Genomic DNA, 20,098 nt, shown 5'->3' with positions numbered 1-20,098 from the left:
TTATCTGAGATTTCACTCATTTTTTTTTGCTAGGAACTGCAAATTGAAGCACCAAATAGCAAAGTTCAAATTCAACTGTTCAGCAGCAAGCTAATGATAGGTTTGATTTCTGGAACAAAAAAACAGTGCAACATTAAGCAGGTACAGAGAGCCCCACACAACAAAGCCGTATTATGAAAAATAAATTAGCATGAGTGACTCAGACTATATAAAAATAACCTTTCCTTCCCACTCACTCTGAAGCAGATAGCTAGATCTAAACGCTTTGATCTAGCAAAGGGAAAACTGAGTTGGAATGCAGAGATGGGGTTTCTGTCCCCATCTCCATACCTAGCCTCCTACATTATTCAGTTGCACACATCCCACCGTGAAACAGGTTTCCCATTCAGAAGATGGGAGTGATGATCTGGATTCAAACTTGGGAAACGCTTTGAGGTCTGTGATCTCACTCAACAAATGTCAGAAATATTTTATCAGTAGTATTGGCTCCTTCTGGCCAAAGAGCAAGAAGAACAAGAAAAGTAAATGTTAAAGTACATGACCATTCAAAATTAAATAGGAGATCCTGAATTACACACCAGACAATTATATCTAGATAATCAGTCCACAAATCTTGAACAGAAATTCCAAGAGAAAACTTCCTCGTTTTGAGTTATTTCTATTAGTCTTGTTTGAAAAAAAAAATGCTGCCCTGACAGAAAATAATCTGGAGTTTTTCATTTCTTGGGGCAATTTCCTCTCCTTTAACAGGATGAGCTGATGGGTATTGAGCCAGATGCTGGAAGCATGAATGTGATTGTGTATCTTCCCTCACTACCTAAACACATGCTATTGCTGCTGCACAGAACTGAACTAGCCCTACACAAATTACATAGAAAGCAAGGATTCGATTCTGCTAAACACAGGCACAGCACTTCTGCTGTAGGCTGCCCTGGGCACGTATTGTAGAATTGAACTTCTGCAGTGATACTTCTGACCACAGATAGAGGACTGCGTTTCTCTGCTCTTCAACCCAGCTAAGGAGGTCATGTCTGACGCTAAAAAACTTGTTTAGTGCTGGAGCAGTAGGCACCTCCATAAATAACTGGACATTTCTGTATCTAAAATAAATATAATCACATGTGAAGTAAACTATACCAGGAAACACCCTACCTCTCCTGAAATTAATGGCTGAACTCCCATTGACTGTCTTGAGACTTGGTTATCATGCATCGTTTAGAAAAATAAATGTGCTGAAGAGAGGGTAGGTTTTAACCTAAAAAAAAATGACAGCACTATATATCCCTAGACAAAGTTTATTATTCCTTAAAAGCTACAGCCCTTTGACATGGACCAGACTGCAAAACTAGTATCAGCTAACTTTTGCTTCTAAAACATTTTAAAGCTCAAAACCTGTACTTTGTCTTCCACACCGATGACAAAAAAACAGAACTCAACACTCCCCATCTTGCAAAAGAAACCCTCTTGGGGTAATGCTTTAGCTGCTTTGATTCTGAGTTTCTTGCTAACCACATTTTCATTCGCCAGGATTTCCAGCAGCTGCAAAGCCCATCAGAGCATGCAGCCATTTATCCACAGTCTCCAGCCATGCAGCCATCGCTTCAGCACCTATCTAAGGAGAAAGACCAGTTTTGAAAATCCTCTTGTAACAGTTAAAGAGTTGCTCTTTACCTTCAGAAACGGAGCTCCCAAAGGGCAGGAGAGTCCCTCGCACACCACACGGCAAGGCACACGTGCTGATGAAAACTTCGGGCAGCACGGCTATGGAAAGCAGCCCCATGCCCCCGCCTCCACGTAGTCTCCATGCACACAGGGCAAAATTTCACCCAGACAAAAAGTAGAACCACAAATGATTTGGTGAAGAAAGGAGCAGCAGCTCAGGCTGCATCCTGTGAGGAAGTAATGCTGCTAGAAACACTCTCATGGAAAGAGGAAAGTCTTTTCTCCCCAGACAGCTGCAGAAATGTTTACTAAGTGATTTCACACAATGGGAAGTATTTGCTAGGTACTGGCAAGAAGTGCCAGACTTCCAAGTAAAGAGCTGTCCCTTTTCAATTCTGCGATTGGCACTTTAGGTGAGGACGCATTTGCAAATCCCACAGACGGCTTTCTACCCCGCGATTAGCCCACACCTCACTCCTGCACCCAGGAAGAGGCCTTACCCTAATCCCACCCATTTCCTCAGCACTACATTGTGAGCTTGCACGAATGCTGGACGGTGGGTGCATGAGGACTGCAGGCAGACATGGTGCCGCTGATGCAGCTGCAGCGATACAAGACAGTGCCATCCCTGCGGTTTGTCACCGTCCCCCAGAGGAGGCCATCTCCCCTGGGAGTTGTAGGAGGCAGTGGGCTGAGCCTGCCTCAAGTGGGGACAGTCAACCCCACCGGGTCAAGCTGAGGGTGACCATTTTTTGGAGTGCCTGAGACCAGTGGCTCCCCCTGGAAGGGACCCCCATCCTACCTTCTCACCCCCGTTTTTGCCTCCCCTCTGCATTTCTGAGCATTTCCAGCAGTTACCCTGAAGCAATTCAGGTGCTCATGAAGCCAAGTCCACTAAAACAGCAGAAAATAAATGCGGGGGGGGGGGGGGGGGGGGGGGCGGAACCAACAAAACCCAAACCCAAAGATGACTTTATTAGTTTATTTTTGCTGAGATAGTGAGTTGAACTGGCATGTGCCAGAGGCAGCACAAGCATGCCCGCCTGGGGACACAGTGGGAAGAGGACAGGGCAGCACGGCTGGAGAGTGACACAGGAGCCAGGGATGAGGGGACAGCAAGCGGTACATCCCCCATTTTCTGATAGCAGTGAGCTGTTAGGTTCAGGCAGACGTGGAAAGGCATCCCCGAAACACATGAATTCGCATGGAAGCTGATGCTGGTGTCCTCAGCAGGAGTGGGTGCTGGGCAGGGGAGGGGAGCCCCAATCTCCCCCTCCCAGGGGCAGTGGCAGACACCCTAGGGCAGAATTGTCCCAAACTGCTCCATCTACGACTGCCAGATACTGCCTCTCTACGGCTTAACTGGATTTAGCACACTCAATGAAAAAAATCTGTATCAAATCAAGAAAATGAGCAATGTTAATGGGAGTTGCACGCAAACGCTGGTAGGACAAAGGCTCCCCTTGTTAGCTCACCCATCGAATCCAAAGGTGACCATTAAAGACCTATCAAGGTACCACCAGGATACAACATAAATCAAGTGTGACATGTCTTGATGCTTTAAACAGGTCTGTTGCGCTCGACCAAGGATTGCAACGTGTCAAAAATCTGTTCTGAATTATCCTCTGAAGGTAGCAGAGATTAGCGCACACAGACCATGCACTGCAAGCAGAACTAGTTGGAAATTTTTCAGCAGAAAATGTTGATTCATCAAAACCCAAACTTTTGGTGGGAACAGACTGCTTTTGATGAAAGGCTCCACCGCTCCAAGAGAGAGAGATTTGAAAACCGAAGCAGGGAGACAGGCACGTCTCCTGGAAGAGGCATCAGCTCAGTGACTCAGTTGCTTGCCGAAGACGCGGAAGATCGAGATTCGTATCTGCAGCCCAAGTCAGGCAAACAAGGGGTGGCAACTTGTTCCTCCACGTCCTCAAGAGGTGGCCTGACCATCGGGCTACCTGCTGCGCTGGGAAAGGGTTTTCCTTCCCAGAAGACCTGCTCCTCCCTGGTTCAGGGCAGGGAAAATGTCAAAATTGTGTAAGTCTTCAAGGGGCCAGAGAAGTCACCTTTTAGCCAGCTTGCACATCAAAAGACAGTACAGGAGTGTGAGTTTGGGGGGTTTTTTAAACCAAAACTTAAGAATGATATCATTGTTAGGATATCAGTAGGGAGAACACAAATTCTGCAGGAGAGCTCAGGAAATAACAGTGTTCCCTACATCAGCTACCCTAGACATGCAGACTGACCTCTAGCTGAACTGCTGAGTTTTTGCTGGATGAGTCTTATGTGAAAAGGTTACACATAAAGACGATGACATTCTAGATGACCACTGATGACAGCCCCCACACAGAATATAATCTTTTTTGAAAACAGTAATTTTCCTTTCTCTTCTCTTATCCCCAATATTAAATATTTCTTAAAATAATTACAAAACCAAAACACTCGTTTCAATTAAACCTAAGTTACTAACTCTCCAACTTGGAAAAAGTTGGGACATTAGATTCCAGAAAAAAATCTGAAATATATTAACTTTCCAACCAAATTTGAAGCACCTCGCAAGACAACAGATTGCAAATTTAAAATTAGATTCTAGTGGGAGGCCCTGATGACAAATCTGTATTTTTCTCCTGGAGCGGAGCTTGAAGGCTGTGAGAACCAGAACAATGATTAAATCCACAGCGAACAACAAGCCTGCAGAAATAAACTTTTGCTAAAATCTGCAAGCCTACAACAAAGATTTTTACTGAACACACAAGAACCACGAAGAAAAATGTACAAGACTAATAACCAAGTGTGAACATACACATTTTATTGTAATTAAAATGTGCTTTTTCAAAAGGGCAAGAAAGAGGCTGAAATACCACAGTAAGCCTTTGAGTTTCTCCGTAACTCCAGCAGCATATTTAATTGTTTCCAAATCAGAACCTTTTAACCAGCCATTTCTTTTTCATAAGCTGCTCTCACATGTGTTAAAGCAGGGGATGGACTCCAAAAAGGCCCTGCAGGCAATTCAAATAAGATGAGGAGGGAGGGAGGAAGGGATGTCATCAGTAGCTGTTTGACAGCCATTCAAATGCCTTTGTACTGCTAAACGGGTGTAACCATAAACCACATGCAGCTCATCAATTTTTGCCCCTCCCGCAAACCATTATACAATAAAGCAAACTCCTAAAGAAAAATATATGGACACACATGTACCTTCCAAGGCAGTACTGGTATCCAGCGCAACCTTCCCCAAGAGAGCTGTGGCATTTAGAGGTATAGAATTGCAAATGATACCAAAATGAACAGTTACTGGGGACTGCAGAAGCTGTCAGCACCTGCCACTCAGCGACTCCATTACTCTCGCGTCAGAGTCTATGACTATATGCCAAAAACCTAGGGAGAAAGAGGGAAGAAAAAAAAAATCAGACAAAGGGTTAGCAGGAATGGCTATACAGGAGGATGTCTTCTGCCAGGTCCTGTTATCATCACTTACCAAAGAAACACTGTGCAATACAGCATGTGAATGCTACACTTAAATTCAAATGATGAAATCTCATGATGGCAGAATAAATGAAAAACCCAGTCAAGCACCATCAGCCCCAACTACAGAATGTGGAGAGTTCCTCTTCCCACCACTTTGTCCAATAAAAATCACCACAGAAATCAATGTGCTCCTGCTGAGGATGGTCTGTCTGAGGCAGAGCTAGAAAATCTCTGGTACAGAAACACGCCTGTGTCCAAAGACAACCACCAAGAAAAGCACCTTCCAATAAACCAGGGTTTAACTTCTGGCAGCAAGAGGGGACCCAACTGGCCAGGGAACAGGCCCGAAACTGGAAGACCTCTCTGTGCAGACTGTCTAATTTACAAAAAGGGCGGTTATCCAAGCACGGATTTCATTAACATTTTTCAAGGGTGCATCAGATATGTAGGGCAGAGCATTTATGTGCATTGTTGTGCACAGTGAAAGGATCGTTGGGTTAATTGCATTCACTAAGGCACAGATACAAGAGACCAGTCTGCACTTATTTAGACCTAAGACAAGTTATAATAGTCCTCAAGTTACACACGTACATCCACTGGTGTGGGCACCAAATCCCAGCCCTTTCTTGGCCTGATACCACTGACAAGCTTCCTTGCAAGTACACCAGCTCAGTCCCGTAAGGTACCAAGAACCACAAACTCACCGTCGGGCTGGGTGCACTGCCCAAGCCAGCTCTCAAGTCACCCAACTCCCCCTTCTCCCAGCCAAACACCAGCAGTGAAACATCAACTCAACACTGCACACGGACTTTCGAGAGTTATAAACTTTTCCAAAAGTCTCAAGGAACAAAAACCTTGGAAGAGATTACTGATGCCCTTCATGTTATTAGAGCTGCTTGGTGGGGAAATTGTGATCCTTACTCTTGGCTGAATTCTCAAAAGAGATGAGAGTCACTGGCTCCTTTCTAAATTAAAAACATTCTCATTTTCTTTCTCCTCCTTCATGTTCCCCTCTCTGCTCCCCACCTCCCCCTCTTCCCCCAAGCTGTTGGTTAAGATCTGAAAAGCAGTTCATGAATTGCTCAGAAGCTGGCAGAAATTAATAAAATGAAGCTCATTTATATTGAAACGGACTCATTACCATGCCAGCTGCCAATAATTTGCAAGACGGGAATCTTGCTGAACAAACAAGGTCCTACAGGCAAGAGGCTTCCCACCTGCATCCACCACACAATGAGCAACCCTGTGATATGCATTCCTCACCTCTAAAGAAAAAGGAATTGCAGCCATCTTTTTTCAGATCTGCCTGCTACTGCCCCCGAAAACTTGTCCAAAAGAACTAAAAAACAGATGCAGCTGAGTATTTTATCAAATTTTCCATTCTGAAGAGGCTTTTGAGGGGTTTGTAAGTCAGAAAAATCCGCTTCAGGCTGAAGCAAACTGTGGTCACTTCTGTGAGAAACCAACTACAACATCACCTGCTCGACACACCACCTGTGCTCCTCCAACAAAGATCATTCTCTTCTTTCATTCATTAGCTAAAAAGGTGGGAAGATCCGAAGTGGATGTTTACAACTGGATACTACATTATCCAAATCCTCACTACACTCCAGTACATTTGAAGGGCCGGCAATATCCTTTGCCACGAACAGATGAGTACCATGCATGCACGGCTCCTCCAGAATACAAGGATTTATCATTACCCACAGACTCTTTCCTGAAAAGCTTTGTTTCACAACTTGGGGAGTCCTTCCCAAATGAAACCAAGTCATACTTTTCAAGAAGGTCAGTTTTCCATACTTCTCCTTGTCTGCTATTAACACACACTGGAACGGTCCTCGTCCCCATGCTTCCTGGTTCACCCCGACAGCCCAGGCTCTGCTGCAGCAGAAATTCTGGAGGTCTGCAGTGCTGATGCAGCCTCAGACAAGGACTTTGCTCCGACAACGTCTTGGCAAAAGGGGATGCCTGTGTTCCTCCATCAGGAGGAAAGGCAGAAGCACACATGAGCACGGCCCTATGCTCAGAGCCCTTCCCTGCACAGGACGCACTTGCTCCTGTGGATGCTTGCTCTGTCCCTGGAGCCTGACCAAGGGGGAAGCTGACAGCACGTTCGGAGCACCGGTAACTCACCAGTAACTGTTCTCACAGTAGATGGGTAGTTATAAACATTCACACATGGAACAGTTCATCTCATTAAAAAAGAAACGTCAAATAAAGATTTTCAAACTCCCATGCTCAAGACAAAATATTCAGTCTTAGAGCTGACTTCTGCAAACATGCATGCACACACACACATATATATGTACATCTACGATGCATGTATGCATGCATGTATGCCAGTGTCTACATACATCAATGCAACTCCTCTAGCTCTTTGAAGGTTTGGAAGTAGCACAGCTGTATTTATTTCATAGCCACAAAACAGCGCCTTGAAAAATCAGGCCAAGGAGTTCCCACAGGGCTCATCACACAGCAACTTAAGTCAATCCAAACTGAGGAAGCTCGCAGCAAACCACCATGAATGGATTAAATGATTGCATAGCAGGGAAGCGTAATATATTAAAGGAGCACCTTGTTATTCATCACATCTGCTACCTGTGATTCTAGGTACAGCAAAAATAGGTTTGACTTTCACATGCTGGGAGCAGTTTACAATGCCAAGAGATCAGGAAAAAAAACAGCACACCTGTTTTCTTTTTGCTTGCAGACAGTTGACATTAACATTAATGCATGAAAAACATGGAAGCTGTAGTTTTCTAAAAACCTCCTTCTCAAAGCAGAACCCTTCCTTTCCAGCAAGGAAAAATTAGCGTGCAATATCCCCTTGTCCAGTGAACACAGAAAGTTGGCTAGAAGGACAACAGCTCTCTTTCAATTCTGCTTTTACTTTTCGATTTTATGATGCATTATTTTTGTCAGATTCCCAATGTAACTGCAGATGTGAGATCAGTTGGTCATTAAGCAATTCTTCATCCAGCCTTGAGAAGCCCCTGGTAATTCTACCATAAACCATCAGGATGCATATACAGAGACAGAAAGTAGTAGTAGTTTCACACAGAAACTATTTAATATTAATGAGTGGCTCCGGGCTGTATTCCCTACCCACGATCCCAGTTCCATGCCATTCTAACTCTGTTGTTCGATCCCATCTCCTGAAATTGAGAATCAGGCCCTTTATTTGTAACTGGAGGCCACATTTTGTTAGCATTTATTACTTCTAGTTAATATGAATTGCTGCCAAAATCAATCTGTCAAATCACCTACCCTGAGAAGAAGGTAAATGCTCTAGTATGCTCCAGGGTCCTGGTGCCCTGACAACTCTTGGCTCTCCCCATCCCATACCCCTGGGCTGTTCTCCACAAAATGAAACACTGCAACCCACAGGAGATGGATAGGTGGGTGTGGGTGGGTGGGTGAGTGGATGGATGGATGGATGGATGGATGGATGGATGGATGGATGGATGGATGGATGGATGGATGGATGGATGGATGGATGGATGGATGGAGAGAGGCTACTCTATGCCCACATCTTTGTCTGAGAGGACTTTCTGTGACTGGGCTGGGTACATGCATGGTTTCAGAAATGTAATTTGGAAATGCTCCAAGTTCCTCATTCTTAATGTAGTCACTGAAACTTATGTACGACAGTGAATTCTGAGGCCAACTCTAGTGGATTGCAGAAGCTGGCTGACTTTTAAACCAGTGAAAATAAATTCCAACCATGCTCCTTTTTGTGTTTCTTTCCTATGACATATAAAATGGCATAGAAACCTTTTGTTTGTGAGAAAAATTAATTTAAACCAACCACAGTTTATACTCTCTGTCAAAGAGAATAGCTGCTCCTGACACTGGAGTCTGGCAATGATCACCATCCAGACAAGGTTGGGGCGACCATCCGCACATCCACAAGAACTGGCCAGCAGAGCAGGAATTGCAAACCTCTCTGCAGATGTCTCACGCAACCTCCATGTCTGTCACAGTCAGGAGAACAATGTTGGGTGATCACTCCAGATGAAGAGGAGAGGAAAGAAAAATAAACCCACGTTCTCTTTGTGGAGACCTCATAAAGGAAAGATGTGGGAAGCCTTGTTACTCCAGCTGTAGCGCCACACCTATGAGAATTTCTAAGGGAGAGAAGAAAAGGCAAAAAGAGAGGGAGAGGAGGAAGGTCTGTCAGGAGACCTAAAACCTCCATGTAACTGCCAGTCAACCATCCCCAAATCAGAGCTAAAGAAAACAAAACCGGCAGCATGGCACTGACAGAGCACCATGGGGCCTTGGTAATAAATTAATGGAAGAGAAGAGTGGGTAGCCGAAGGGAAATCCCCCTCTTCAAGGTTACTATATTTATATGAGGGGATGTGAATAATTGACATGGTTGCGGGTTGGTTTGTTTTTTAATCATTTTTACAAGTATCTGAACATGTTTTAAGTCCTCCGCCTTCCCTTCCCTTTCATTTTTAATGGTGGGAAAATCCCCCTTTCTTCCCTAGGGGAAATCTGCAAGGTTTTACACGTTTACAGAAAAGGGCAAAGCAGGGGAAGGATTCTAATTTCAGATCATCAGACATAAGCAAATCTATGTGAAGCCATGAGGGCAACTCCCTGGAGCCCGTGGGGCAGACGAAGAGCAGCTCGTGTGCTGCATCCTGGGAAGCGGAGGGGTTTTATAACCCGCTCTGGGGAGCTGCAGCCAGCGCTACGCCACGGGGGAGCTGCGGGGAAGGACCCCCCTTGGCCTCCATGGAGGACAAGAATGAGAAAGGTAGCCACAAGGACTGCATGTGCATTTATGTCTTACTTAAAAAAATAAAAAGAATGCCCAAAATGCAGCTGAAATAAAAACAAGGTGCGGTTTGTTTATTTACCTTTAGGTTATACATTACTGTTATTACACTTTGCTTGGAAAGGCCTTTTCTGCTTGTGCCAAATGAGCAGAGAACTGCTGATCCACAATGAGGACAGGACGTGCCAAACACATTCAAAACAAACTTTACTTGGAAGTAAGTAACACGCGAACGTTCAGAGCAGGAGACAGAGCCCCAGCCGGATCCATCAGAGCGCTCACTGCGCAGCCGGGGGCGGGCGGCTGGAGGAGGGAAGAGGGAGAAGCGGAGCGGGACACGGCAGAACGTGCGCGCACAGACAAACCACCCAGAGCCCTGGTCTCCGGCAATGAAAATTGAAACCCTTGGCTGGAGTGACTGGGGAGCCACTGAGGCAGGACGTGAAGGATTAAAATGTTGCGGAAAAACATTAAGGCCGATAATTGGGGGAGGGGGAATTGGAGAGGAAGCGTTTAGTGTATATCCTTATTTAAGCGCAGAGGTAAGTAATCTGATTTTCAAGTAGTGCCAAAGACCTCACACAGATCATTAAGACGGTGCCTGAGATATGAAGACAAGTATCTAATTTTAGATACCTTAAGTACCGAGGAGGGATTCCAAAGACCTACAGAAAAACAGGCGGCAAATTAAACTCAGGCGAATGCACTATCAGAGTTGCTTCCACATTTTGGTCGCACCCTCTCTCTGATGGAGAACGAGGTACCTCACTCAGGTACAAAAGCATTATAAAGTGTGCTATATAATTAGCAGAAAGGACGCAAAAGTAACAACAACTTCCGCGAGGAGGCCACAAGGGAAGCGCAATAAGGAAAAGTATGGAAGCAGAGGATGTCCTTTTAAGTTTATAGCATGCTCTGCAGAAGTTTTGGTACCAGTATTTCTCTCTGTGAGCTCCCACTTTTAAATCAGTACCTCACAAGATTCAGCCTTCACCAAAAGTTTTTCCCAGGGCTGGTGTGTGGAGCTGGGACAGAGAGGCCAGTTTAAAAGGGCACTGGGTGACTCCACGGAGGAAAGTCATGTTTGATCAGCAGAAAGCAGGTCAAACATCCCACACTTCCTGAAAATAAGACAGCTTATTGTCTGATGTGTCGGTGACACCACAGCCAGGTTGCTCCGGTGGGACAGGGCAAGGTGGAGGTGCCTGAGACAGCAGTTCATCCAGACCAAAAAACAGGACTAGCCATAGGACTACCAGCCTCAGCCTGCACTGAGTGGTCCCACCTCCTCCGGAGAGGGCAGAAGAAACAAAAAGGAGGCCCAGGTGAAGAGGCAGCCCTGCTTCACAAAACTTGACACTGGGAATTATAACTACTCTTTATTCAGAGCCTGGGAGGAGAGGTAAGTGTGCATATGACCAAATGGCTGCTGCTTTCACCTAGCGTGATGATATCAACCACAACAGAGCAGATTTCTCAGCCTGGCATTACTACTGCGTAAGCCCTCACCATTAATCCAGCACACAGAAAAAAAGAAAACATGAATGCAAAACTCAGCTGGCCTGCACCAGCTTGGCACTGTCAAAGTTAAATTAAGAATTCAGATTTTATCTTGCACGTTCTGACAGAACCTGATCCCTCAAACGCCATTGCAGAGATGCAACCGCACCACGGTTGAGTTTATCTCGGTTTACCGGTTTTAGTCACAACTCGTACATCCCATCTCCTGACACAGCTCCTGCTGATAGCTCTCCACCACAGGAGGAACACACAACACCAAAAGCCGCATGCTGGGTGTTGCTTTAATTAAGAGAGGGCAAACCCCACAAGGGATGGTAGTCCCAGGGGAAGACACCCTCGGCTCAGGGGGTGAGCCCCCACTCTGGGAAGAGGTGAGTGGGGAGCGCAAAGCTCTGCCACGGAGAGGGGAAAAGGACCAATCAGCAAATGTTTGTGAGAGGAAAAGCCAAAACTACCAAAAGTCGGACTACGGCAGCTTCATGATGGAAAGCTGAAACCCAGCAGCTCTAAGCGTGGCCTCAAAGTAAAATGAATGCTTTGCCTTCATTTTCAGTAAGGGCATAGGGGAGCAAGGCATGTGAATCACCATGTCTGAGGCATCTGAGGAGCAAAATCCAAGGAGTTTAATGTGCCAATCAGTAGGAGGTTTGAATCTGTATCCCAAAACTATGAGAGAAGTGGTGCAAGCAACCACAGGGATATGGACAAGAATTTTTACAGTAAAACCTGCAGATCAGGATCCTGCCTGGGTCTGGAGAACAAGTGATCTCAGCAATGACATACCTATCTGTATGTATAACCACCCTCACTGGCACACAAGGCTGGAGTGCACATCTGAGAGATACAGAACAGGGAACAACACAAGAAAAAATGGAAAATTTAATAAAATGCAATATAGATTGTGGCACGCTACTCTGATTGTTTTCTCCATCAAGATGACCCATTTCCCAAGGGAGGAGAGGGCACAAGGTATGTTTCCAGGAAACGAGTAGTTAAACTGAAGATTACAAAAAATGGCATAGGAATTATGATGTATGTAAGAAACTCTGCACAAAGGTTGTGCTGAAAGGAGAATTATCTGGCTCAGGAGACCAGTGTTTTTAATGTTTTCAATAATGACACGCAAAGAAAAAAAAAGGTACCACTGACTTATGCTGATGACACAAAGCTAGAAAAAGTCACAATACAGAAGAGTTCTTTTGTCTCGTATTGATCCCAGAGGACCATAAGCTCCCAGTGTGATAAAAATTACAAAAAAGAAAACGTAATCAAAAGATGCACCAAGCAAGACTTGCCCATCAGAAACAGGAATGAATGCTGCCACAGAAGACATTGACCTTATCTGTAATAACATGCACAATCCTCGTCATCCATGGCAAAGGTTAATATAGGCCAGACTACCTTCAAGAAAAGCAAGGCAGACACAATGAAGCATAGAGCTTCACTCTGAGAGGAGAAAACAACAACTCTGTCTCATGTGGCAAAACAAGAGGCTGCAAAAGGACATGATTTATGTTCACAGGCAGAAAAGGGTAGATTGAAAAAAACTGTAAATTCAAATAGTTGTATTCATAGTCATTTCATCCTGACGAAACAAGCAAGGCAAGGTTAAAACAGATGGTGCCTTCCTCCCTCTTACCTTTGCAAATGGCCTCAAGTCAGGCAGTGGCCCCTGGTACTTCGCTCAAGCAGAGACACCTGCCTAAATGCAGCCAGTCCCCAGCGTGTGATCTCTCAGGACAAGAGAGACGAGCAGCAGGTAGGTCCCTGCCATCCCAGCATGACTGGTGCTGGCCCCAGGAGCTGAAGGAGCAAACCAGGGTCATCTCTTTCTCAGACGTGTTTCAATGGACAAGGATTGAAGACTACACAAGTTTTGCACAGTAATTTCTCTTAGACAGACTAAACTTAGCCTCTAGAATAAGAAAACTGCAGTCAAATGGGACACAATCATGTAGCAAAGAGGCAGCTTTGTGCACCGAGGAACCCCTGTGGATCCAGCTGGCTTGTTCAGGAGATGATTACGGCCCAGGATTTCATGAACTGACCAACCTTAGTGGGATCCATGGACGGCAGTTGCATCAAGGGAGAGAGCTCGTCCTTTCAGAAGATGTGAAACTCAAAGTCTTTCCTGAGCAATATGAAAAAAAGTAACATATTGATGCTGCTGGACTAATCCTCCATAGTTTGGCCAGCAGAGTAGTTGGTTCAAGTTCTCCTCTGGCTTTGCAAACTATGGTGAATAAAGGTAAAATGTTGTTGCTGGCACACATAAGCTACTTGTACAAAGCCAGCACTGCCAGATGACCAGCTATGGGTCTTGTACCTTTGAACTCCTGACATGCTACAGAGCAGACTGCCAAAAAGAGCTTCAGTTTTCTTCTTCTTTTGAAAATGATTCAAAAAATATTGCCAGAGAAGGAACAAGGAGGAGTGTTCCAAGCCGAGGTGGGAATTTTCCAGCACCAGGTCTTTCACTTTCTCTTAGTGTCTCAGTATATCATTATTGTATGAAGAGAATAAGCAACTAATTACAAGACAAACTGAGGACAACTGTTCCAGAAACATCCGATAATGTAGTAACTCAAGAAAGCCTCCTGTGAAGGTGCCTCCCACAGGAGAGGTGGAAAATGGAGCTTTTAGGCTCACCAGACAGAGGGCATTCATCTGGACCTCCCTGGTTCGGGAGGATTGACATCCTCTTGGGTATAGGATGGAAAGCATCAAGCGAGTGCATGCGTATGTGCAGGGGTGAGAGTGAGCAAGCCACTCTATTTTGTCAGTCTATCTGGAAAATTAAATTTTGAGTTGAAAATACTAAGTGAGTTTAAATCAAACCTGTAGTTGTAGTGATCGCTCAGAGCCTCAGGTCTGCCTAATCCCGCCAGGGAGCTCCAGCGACACAGTATCACTTGACTGTGGCCCTCCGCAGCTTATAACCGGCTCCAGAGTTTCTTAGCTGTCCCAAACTCACAAACCACATTTCAGTGAATAAGCCATTCACCAGAAAAGAAAAATTGATTGCCTAGCCTGAAGTGAAACATTACTGGAAAGTCACCCGGTAGAGCTATTTATTAGAGTGCTACAGATGCTGCCTGACTGCTGCACAACCAGAGCGTTGGTGGAAAACTGCTTACTGTCAGCTCTGGTTCAATGCCTTTTTTATAAAAGAAGGTCACTAATAAAATGTTCTGCCTTAATGTTTATAAGAAGAATATTTTTCTTACCTGTAGCAGTTACTGAGGGGTATAGTCACATAAATGAAACATTATACGGTGCTAAAGGATTAAGAGGGATTTTTTTAGGAATGCTAAAGTACGCATTAGAAATGCAAACTTCTCACGAAACAATAGCTGTACCTCTTCAAAAATGCCAGGTTGGTGAAATACCAGCCACACCATCAAACTAAGACACAGTAAATCTACACAGCACTTGATATTTTCAGCAGTAGTAAGTCTCATTCCATCATTTCAATGCTTCACGTTGGTATATGGCCCAAAATAGTCCTAAAAGAAAATAACCAGTTTCCTCTGTAGATTTAAAGAGTGGTAGATGATTTTAGTAGCTGAGAAAGCTACTGATATTTTCTGTGGCATCATTCCCAGCCCAAATGAAAATAAAAATTGCAGTAAATGTACACATGGTGCATTTGCGGACACACTGACCATATTCACCTATGCCCACACTACAAGTGTATTATTCAGCCCACCTGAGCTCACAACAGTTCCTGAATTCACGTGTATGGCATCTGTCCGACAGAGCGATCTCCAAGCCACAAGAAAGACCACACTTTCCCAATAATTTCCCAGCACTGTTTTTGCCCATATGCACACAGCCCCCACTATGTTACCAGATAATTGCCACACTGATCCTACAGACCTAGGACAGAAGGAGTAGCTTAGTTTTTGCAGTAAGTGAATATACCTCAAAGACAAAGAGACTACTGCCATTTTAAAGGGGAATTTTAAACAGGGGCCAAAAGAGAGAATCAAAGGACACCTTTACAAATGAACTAAACACAGGCTGCTTGGTTTTACAGTGCTGTACCAGCCTTTGCACATCTTTTTGGGAGACAACATTCTTTGTGGTGGTTCAGAGGTCTTTACCGTTGAAGTTTTCAGATCACCAGTACAGAGTCTGCCGTACACATGCTCTGGTGATCTCTGGACGTTCTGTCATCAGAGACAGTCTTCCCATCTTAAAAGATTACCTTATGACTCAGTATTGATGGGCTGTACACCCCTTCAAGTCACCCAAGAGTGAAATCAAAGTATTTCAAATGCAATTCCCTCCTTCGCTTGTTTACTTGGTTTTTTTCCACTACTTTTGAGTCAACACACCTATATGAAAAGAGCAGAAGGGCGGAAAAAAAGCCAATATTTTGCACTTTATCATTTACTGCTTTCAACCAGCTCCTACAAAATCTTTCCCAAGAAGTTATCCTCTGTGCATTAGAGGAAAGACAGCTCTGTGCAGTGCAGGAATCTAAGCACAGTCTCAAAACTGAAGCCAGATCTACATTACAAATACTTGCCAGCACAGCTATGTCAGTCACAAATTTTATGGAGCATGACCTCTGATTACGCCTGCAGAGGCCACTGCAATATAGTTATAGGCGCAAAATTGTGACATGACTTATAGTAACACTTTTTTTTTTTGTTTTTTTTTTATCCCCAAAGAAAAACAAGCTTAGAATAAGGTCTTCGAGCAAAAGCACTGTTTTGCTGGCGTAAGCTCCAGCCACATGAAGAAGGCTTTGTCCCACTGCAAGGAGGCTGTGCTGGTGCACCACACCAGTGATGTGCTGTTAACACCCATCTGGCCTTGCTGCACCCCGCTCCTGCGCCTGCCCTCAGCGCCGCGATGCCTTTCTTCCTTTTCTCTGCCAGGCCTGCTGCTCTCAGCTTGCTAGGAGGGCAAACTCACTCTTTGGTCCGTTGGTCCCCATTGCGCAAAACCTGGGCTGCTCCAAGCAGCCTCCGGTCGTTGCAACACAAGCACTCTGCTTTGTGAGATACTGCAGCCCCTTGCTTCTTGTCTGCGAGGCTGCCAGCTTCTGGCTGCGCCAAGGGTGGGCAGAGACCTCTGGTTTGTCAGGGGAAGGAAAAGTGTCTCCCTCCACAGTGCTGACACCATCCTTTCCTTCAAAAGGAAGCTCTCAAGCTTATGCATATCGGTCTCACTCAGAACAAGCCGCCACACGAGCAATTCAGCAAGCCTCCCGCCTGCAGAAATAAAAGCTCTCTAAAACACCTTGCCCAAAAGCCTTAGTGAAATCAGTGGAAGATTAATTCAATGGGCTTTGGATCAGGCCCCCGAAGAAGTAAGGAGGTTTGAAGAGTCGCACACAAAACCAAAAAGCTTAGCCCAGCTTCCAGAGTTTCTGAATTGCAATGAGAAACTCTTCTTTGCCTCATGCACGTAACTTTCACAACAAAAAGGAAAAGACAAAAGGGAGCAAAGCACAGAAGGAAAAAAATCTCAGAGAAACAAGATGCTATTTCTCTGACTTTTCTAAAAACCATTTCCTCAGCGGTCATTTTTAGCACCCTTTTCTTTGGCCCACAGCCCCCTCACCAACCGGGCTGTGCCTCAGCCTCTAAAGCCAGCTCCACTCACCCCTCTCTCAGGGGCTGTCCCACCAGGGTTTGGCTGAAGGAAAGGCTCCTTCTCCTCCCCTTCTCCTTGCTCGAGCCCAGGAGACCTGACAGTCCCAGTGAGGAGGAGGAGGAGGAAGCAAAGGCAGTGGCAGGCAGCGCTGCCCCTCTCCCCAGCTGCCAGCTCCCAACATCGCCCCAGGTAGCAGTCTCAGGGCAGCACATCTCACTTCCCCATTAAAAAAAAAAAAAAAAAAAAAAAAAAAGTGTCCTTCAAAGGAAACTTGCAGTAAGCATTCTGAAAACACCCTCGTTAACATCTTCTATATAATTTCTTTAAATACCTCTACGTTCAGACAGGGTACCCAAAAAGGAACCAAACCCTCTTCTTCCTCTGCAAAAAGCGTTCATTGCTTTAAACTTTTGAGAGGCAAATGAAGATAGCACAGGCTGGAGAAAAATCATCCCTCCTTTCACATGTTGTCGCATCCACTACAGCATCCTCCTGGTGACATCTGTAAGGCTGCAATTAGCTACCAGTATTTCTGTAATCTTATATAGTGTAGCAAACAGTAAGTCCATTAACCGTGACATTTTTGTGGAATTTCTGTAGGCTCATTTATTCCAAAGCCTTATGTTTATAAAAGATATAAAAACCTGACAGGCTTCCTTTGTATACAGAGTTTCAGACAGATTCACCAACTTTCAGGATTCATTTCAGGTTTAATTACTAGATTAAAAATTATGTATACAGGCAGTAGAACTCTTTTAAAGATAATAAAAACATTTGAAGAGTAACTTAATGTTAAAAACAAGAGTGACGCTCTTCCAAGCATCAACCAAAATCCCACCACACCGATTAATATGCAGGATATTGTTTAGCCTGACCACTTATCAGCACAGCAGGTCGCAAGGGAGAAGTAATTTAAACCAGCCATGTCTGCAACGGTTTTTAAATGAAACAAATAAACCACTACAGCGACAGCTGGAAACGTGGTTTGAGGCCAGTTTCTACCACCCGCATTCACTGTGAGCTCTGCTTTACCCTGAAGAGTCTGAGTGATTTCACCAGACAGAGGAACGGGAGGAAAAAGGTGGCTTCTGGAGCAGACCTCATTCCCTGTGACGGTGTGATGTGGCGGGGAAGGGGCCCCGTGCACCACCAGCCTGGTAATTTAGGGGTCAAGAGCAAGCACCGTGGTGTGAGGGGGGCGCAGACCCCCCAGGATGGGGACAGGGACGGGCACTCATGCTGCTCACGGGTACCAGCGCTGCTTGTGTGCCACGGGCTGAGGAAAAGAGGCAAACTGTCCCTCGACCGCCTCACGCCGATCATCTCAAAACAGGCCACGCAGCAGCCCCCGCATGAGAGGGCCACGAACAAAAGAAGCCAGAGGTGAGGTTTGGCGCGTCTTATCTACGCCCAGCTGTGGGAAAGGAGGGAGGCACTCGATTATTCCTGCTCACACAGGTTTTAACATGCCTGAACGTATTCTCTGCCTCTTAAAAAAAAAAAAAAAAAAAAGTTTAAAAAAAAAATAGTTTAAAAAAAAAAAAAAAAAAACAAACACAAACCATGAAAAGAAATGTATAATCACTTTTGCAGGGTACCTTTCCGCTCCAGCTTGCAGAGTCTGCCCTGCCATGTACCTTTCCCAGCACAAGGTAACTTGCAAAACATTTTCAACAATGGGCATCTCAAACTTTTCAAGGCAAACCACCTGCCCAGGCCCCGACAGCAAATTAGGCAGAGACCTTTGCTGACAGCTCCCATACCAACAAGGAAAAATGCCCCAGTGAAATCTGAACACGGAAGTGAAATTTTTAAAAGTGTTTGTTTACACGAGAGATGCAGGAAGCTCCGGCCAAATGTGCATCCAAGCACATCCCAGGCCGCTGGGTTCAAGCTTTCGGTCAAACACCTCTTGCGGCTCCCAGAGGAAGCACACACAGAACATGCTGCAACTGTTTTTTAGCATCTAGTGAAACACCAGAAAAACTTACCTGGATGGCTCTAACCAATACTGCAACATGGAGGTGAATATGCTGGCAGCGAAAAATCTTCACGAGAATAGTTTAGTTGTGGGCAGGCAGAAAGTCATGCCAAATCTCTGCCAAGTAATACAAGCGCATCTCTCAGAGCCATTCATAAAAGCTGGTGCTTAATTTCAGGCATGAAGCATTGAGAAAAAACCCAGATCATGAGGCAGCTAATGAGATATGGAATATTGGAATGGGAGGGGAAAGGAAAGGGATTGCAGTTAATCTTCCTAATGAGCAAAAAGGCTGGGAAAACTCTAGGAAGGTTTTGTGCGGGGATTTATACATGCTCACAGGAGCTCAGCAAGGTTAATAACCTGCTCTTCTTACAGTGCTGCACATAAATACGTAATTTTAGGGCACAGGGCCGACTTTCTACGTTTATGCTCAATAGTACCATTTGCATCTTCCTCCTTAATGCCTGACTTCCAACCACATTTTTAAAAGGAAAAGAGTCCTATACTGGTCTTAGCAAGTGGGCAACACCTGCTCTGGTGCTTTTAGTCTTACTGTATTGTTTGGGGTTTGGGTTTCGTTTTTTTAAAGCCCAACCTAACAGGCTTAGGGAAAAAAAAGGCCCATAACCATTTTCATGAATAAGAGAAAAAAAAACTTTATTCATTCAATGCTTTGTTTTCAGGAAACTTACCCTGACATTTCTCTGTCAGTACATCATGAAAAATGCAGAAAATGCAAACAGGCGGGATGGTGTTTCAAAAGAAAAAGGTGCAGCCTTGCTTTGGCTCCCAGTTTCTTCTGACTAAGCCTATTCTGGGATATTTCTGTATCATCACGAGACCTTTTTACTGGAACTTTTAATAAGCAGGGAAAACATAGCAGCATCCCACTCACCATGTGTAATTTGTTTATGCAAGATTTCCAGAACCCATATTGTTTTCCCCCACAGAAATCTGAGGTCCACTCACAAGGAAGATATTCAAATGCTATAATACGAGACCTGAGCAAAGCTCAGCACTGCTGTAATGGAACTTGGCACCCACCAGACTCAAGGGATGTTTTT

The 20,098-nt window shown here is 44.9% G+C and overlaps 1 protein-coding gene across 10 annotated transcripts in view; it reads right to left on the bottom strand.

Moving 5' to 3' along the window:
* The window catches only part of TIAM1 (TIAM Rac1 associated GEF 1), a 188,683-nt gene that overhangs the window by 83,759 nt on the left and 84,826 nt on the right, over window positions 1-20,098 (bottom strand). For 4 of the 10 annotated variants that reach the window (XM_042788618.1, XM_042788620.1, XM_042788622.1 and 1 more), the window contains one exon: window positions 4,861-5,040. The exons of the other annotated variants lie outside the window; for them this stretch is intronic. The gene's annotated coding sequence lies outside the window, so the exon portion shown is untranslated. The remainder of the gene's footprint in view (window positions 1-4,860; window positions 5,041-20,098) is intronic. 10 annotated transcript variants of the gene reach the window in all.

This window comes from Tyto alba, unplaced genomic scaffold (assembly GCF_018691265.1).
Source record: "Tyto alba isolate M040663 unplaced genomic scaffold, T.alba_DEE_v4.0 Super-Scaffold_14, whole genome shotgun sequence".
Lineage (NCBI taxonomy): Eukaryota > Metazoa > Chordata > Aves > Strigiformes > Tytonidae > Tyto > Tyto alba.
Note: the sequence above shows the minus strand (reverse complement) of the source record. Positions and strands in the feature narration are given on the sequence as shown.